Genomic DNA, 4,932 nt, shown 5'->3' with positions numbered 1-4,932 from the left:
AAGAAACGTGAGACATAGAGTAGAATTAATAGTGGGAACTCAGAGGTCCATTGCCCATTTGTAGGATGCTGGCAATGGCCCATAGTGTTTGTTCCACTCTGATTTTACTGAAGTCTATTTGCCCAGAGGGTAAGATGGGGGAGGATACAAAGATGCAAGCAGTTTCTCTGATTTACCACCTATTATTATTATTGACTTGAAAGGTAGCCTTTAGAAAGCTAAAAGCTGAGCCTTGTATTGGGATAGCCTCCTGCTTAAGATCTCACACACACCAATTTCTAGGGATGTGTTAAACTCCACTAGTTCTCTGTGGAGTAAAACGCCACCAAACTTAATGTCCTCTGAGAAATCGCTGGGAGGGAGGCATTTTCCTTCCATCACCACCACAGAGGATCTTCCTCTGCAATAAAGGATATGAGCTCTTCTGTTCATATTTCAGGGCTCAAGCTACTGCCTTGGTGTCTGCTCCAGGCAAATGCAAATCTCCACAATGGGTTTCTGCTTTGCCTGTTTAATGGGAAGGAAATGCCCTAGAACAGGCATCCTCAAACTACAGCCTATGGGCCACATCCGGCCTACCTAGGACATTTATCCGTCCTGCCAGGTGTTTTTGCCACCGCTGCCTGTCCTGCTTAGCAGCCAACTTGTCCCAGGGCCAGCAGTCCAGCCCTCCAAAGGTCTGAGGGACAGTGAACTGGCCCCCTGTTTAAAAAGTTTGAGAACCCCTGCCCTAGAAGATGTATCTTTTGCTAGAACTAGCCACAGTCTTTTTCATGACCATGACTTTCCTCTGAGTGCTCATAGACCCAGTAGGGTGTTTGTAAGCTATATCCCACCAGGCTACAATTTCAGAAAAGGTAAGAACCTTGCTACCAATGGCAAGTGAAAGTGTAAACTAGCCGACTTTTATTTGTTTTGACTCACTCAGCTTACTTTTTAATTATTCTCTTTTTCTGGGGGTTCCTTCCCTTGCCAAGAATGGGGTTTTCAGTCCCCGTTCCCCCTGCATCTCCCCCTTCTGTATTTTTATTCTGCAAAATAGTGAGGGTCATCATTAATCCATTGTGATGGTTGATTTCTCTTCGGAGGCTTCTGATGAGAGTATGCCAGCCTCCTTTTTTTTTTTCTTGGCAGTCTTCTGCTCTTTCTCATTCAGGTTCATCACTGAGCTTAATAAATTTTGATGGAATCTAGACAAAATCAGAGTCATCTCCTGTGGAAATGCAAGCAAAGCCACTTCCCCATAAAACAATTTTACCTTTTCTCCATTGCTGAGTTCTAACATTTTTCCACCATACCAAAGATTTTTCCTTTGGTGTCAATTGTTTCCCTGTGAAATGCTGCTCTGCAGCTGTAAATGGCTGTGTTTGGGGGTAATTTAAGAAATTTAAAGTAGAAAGCTCTTTCTTTAATTGTATTTGTGGGAAGTTGCATAATTCTCCATTCCTATCTCCCTCTTTTTTGTTGTTGCTGTTTTTATAACTGATCTTTTAGGGTTCTACTACCTCTAATTGGTTGGAATTACCTAAGGATGGATGAATCCAATTTATATCAACTTAGTTCTGTGTCTTTGGGCAAGTGAATTAACCTTGCTGTGCCTCAGTTTTCTATCTGCAGCTTGGGAAGAATAATGACCACCATCTCACTGGGTCATTGTGATCACTAAACAAGTCAGAACTTGGAGCAGAGCCTGGCACATAGTAATTGCTCAGTAAAGCCATCATGGTTCTTCTTCTTATTCCCTCAGGTTGGCACAGCCCCTGGAGCCCCCACCAGCCACCATGGACTGGAAAACACTCCAGAAGCTACTGAGTGGTGTAAACAGTACTCCACGGCATTCAGGCAAATCTGGCTGTTGGTGGTGTTCGTCTTCCAGGTCCTGGCATGTATGGTGGCCACAGAATGTGTGTGGGGGCGGGGGGATGAGAAGAAGGACTTTTATTGCAACACCAAGCAGCTGGGCTATAGCAATGTCTGCTATAACAACTTCTTCTCCATCTCCAACATCCACCTCTGGGCCCTGCAGTGCATCTTTGTCACCTGCCCCTCACTGCTCCTCATCCACATGGCCTACCATGAGGAGTGGGAACAGCGCCACCATCTGAAGCACAGTGACCAGTGCGCCAAGCTATATGGAACATGGGCAAGAAGCACGGGGGCCTGTGGTGAACTTACCTGCTCAGCCTTGTCTTCAAGCTCCTCATCGAGCTCCTCTTCCTCTTTGTGCTGCACACTCTCTGGTAGGGCTTCAACATGCCCCACCTGGTGAAGTGTGTCAACATGGTGCCCTGCCGCAACACCAGGGACTGCCAAATCACCTGGCCCACCAAGAAGAATGTCACTACTTCATGGTGGTCACCTCGGCCGTCTGCATTGTGCTCACCATCTGCAAGATCTTCTACCTCATCTTCCACAGGCTCCTGTGATGCATGCATAGGGACAGGCCCCAAGGAGTCCAAGGCTCCTCAGACTCCAACAGCCGGGCCTCCCCCTGCTGCTGTCACCACAAGCTGGTGGAGGTTGGGGAGCTGCGTCCAGACTGGAGCCATGACAAACTGCAGGCTTCTGCCCCTAAGCTGACCCCAATCTAACTCTGGGGCTCAGGGTGACAGTGGGGCTTCCAGTGGGACCATCAGGGAGGTGCTGTAGGGTGGAAGGTCCTATGCAGGCTGGGTATCCCACTTTGAATCCACTAAGCTATTGTATTTCTGTTTGGGCAGATACTTTTTGCTGATAGGCACTGGGTGGCTCATCTGGGAATAGGTGGCCCACAGGCCCAGTGCCACCCCTCAGCAGAGACAGACTTTTAAACAAGCAAATTAACTGTATAAAAGCTATGCAAGGGGACATTCAGGGCACTCATAGCAGGGCTTCTAGCTAACCCAGGAGGAGGTGACCAGGCTTCTCTGAAGAGATAATGTTCAAGAGAGATAAGAAGTGTTCCCAATCTAGGACAACAGGGGCCACAGAGGCCTGGAGGCCACCAACAAAGAGATGCTCTCTCTGGGCTCAATGAGCCAGAACAAAAGAAGTCTTCCCTCCCTTGGGGGGAGCCACTCAGATCTTGAGATGGAGAGGTCTTCCCCCAGCAGCAGGAGGTCTGGAGGCTGGACAGTGATCTTGGCAAGGTGCTGGAAACACCCAAGGATCCCCTTGTCATCACTCCTCTCAATGGAGCCCCCCACAAAAAAATCCCTGCTCCCTTAGCCCCAGGCAGGGGTGCTCCTACATCTCTCCCTACCGCTGTGCTCAGCCCCTGTTCCCAGGAACCCAGAGTGGATACACTGCTGGAAACATCCCCAAGGTGGTTTCCTTGAAATCAATAAAGGCTGCATTTTATACAGGCTGGCTCTGTCCTTGGTACTTCCACACTCCCAACCACAGGACTCCAATAGCAGAGAATGTAGCCCTCAGAAAGGGAAAGAGCTCCAAGGCTGGGGAAGAAACTAGGATGAGGGCTGTGACTGTGGCTGGAAGCTAGGTGGGGGCTGAAGTCTACAGGTAGTGGCTGGGGTTGGCTGGAAGAGGGCCTGGCCCAGACTTTACAAATGTACATGTTGGGATTCCAGTTGTGGACACAAGAGGGCGCTGTGCTCCGTCTACAACAGCACGTCCTGCCTTCATCATTAGCCTGGGCACTGAGTACACACCCAATCACTGTCATTCTCATTAAAGACAACCTCACTCCCTCCTCTCTTGTCACCCAGTCACTGCCACCACAAACCTCATCCCCACCCTGGGTACCCACAATCCCTGTTATTCATACTTGCACTCCTTATCTACACTCTCAGCAGGCTGTGAGGTCTACTCTAACACAAACAGGCCCAGCCTCTGCCCACATTTCACTCTCATTCTGTTTTCCCTGAGCATTTTCTCCATGCCTGGCCCCTGGCAGGTTTCTGGCACAGTGTAAGGAAGTGGAACCTGAGCCCAAGGAGTTAAGAGTCTGGGGGAGACAGACTCTCAGACTTAGACTCATGCCCTGCACTAATGAACCCTGGGGTGGCTCACAGCTGTGTCATGACCTGAAATGCAGGAGACTGTGCTGTGGCATGACCTGTGATGTGGCATGACCTGAAATGTTGAGGAAATCATCACCCAAGGCTGGACCAGAATGGGAAGCAAAACAAGGTGCAAGGCTATACTGGCCCAGCAGAACATTCAGTGACTAGCACAGCCAAGGCCAGGAACCAGGAGCCAAAACCACCAAGGTGATTGTCTAGACAAAACAAGCAGTGGTCCACCTTTGTCCTCACAAATGGGCAGTCAGGGGGCATATAAGCCAGGCAAGTAGAAAGGGCCCAGGGCTGGGCTGCCACTGTTCCTCTGGGTCAAACCAGAGTTTGACCACTTCATGAGCACAGCTTCACCACACTGCACCTTGGGCAGGCTTTCAGAGCCTCAGTCTTGTCATCAATACAATGGGATTGGATCCATCAGGGCCATCCAGCAGAAAACAGATGGCACATTCAAACCCAGTAACTTTAAAGAGATTCTCCTAGACTTTCAGAGGCATGGGCATGATTGAGGAAACCCATCAGGGATCCTGTAGTACCATGGGGCTAATACCAGGGTAACAGTGGATAGCACCTCTGGAATGCATCCAACCACAGAACCAAATAAGCCCCCCAACTTCACTCTCCCATCTCCTGCTCATGCCAGTGGCTCCCATTGCCCAAGCCCAGCCACAAGTCAGAGGTAAGTCAGCCTCCCAGGACACATATCAGGGTAGAGAATACACCTAAGAGCAAAGGAATTATACATACAGCCTCTGTGAGTCAACCACGAAAGGGACTGTAACAAACTGGTCAGCATATGGACGTGATCAACATAAGGAACTAGGCCTACTGTACTAGATATATACATGTGGTGTTTTCCAGTCTATGAAATTAGGTCAACTGCGTGGTGCCTGTGGCTCAGTGGGTAGGGCGC

At 49.3% G+C, this 4,932-nt stretch overlaps 1 pseudogene; it reads left to right on the top strand.

Moving 5' to 3' along the window:
• Positions 1-1,781: 1,781 nt before the first annotated feature.
• LOC100958796 lies at positions 1,782-2,591 on the top strand (annotated as a pseudogene).
• The last annotated feature ends 2,341 nt before the right edge of the window (positions 2,592-4,932 follow it).

This window comes from Otolemur garnettii, unplaced genomic scaffold (genome assembly GCF_000181295.1).
Source record: "Otolemur garnettii isolate 467f Iridium unplaced genomic scaffold, OtoGar3 scaffold00831, whole genome shotgun sequence".
Lineage (NCBI taxonomy): Eukaryota > Metazoa > Chordata > Mammalia > Primates > Galagidae > Otolemur > Otolemur garnettii.
This window is presented reverse-complemented; position numbering and strand designations above follow the sequence as displayed.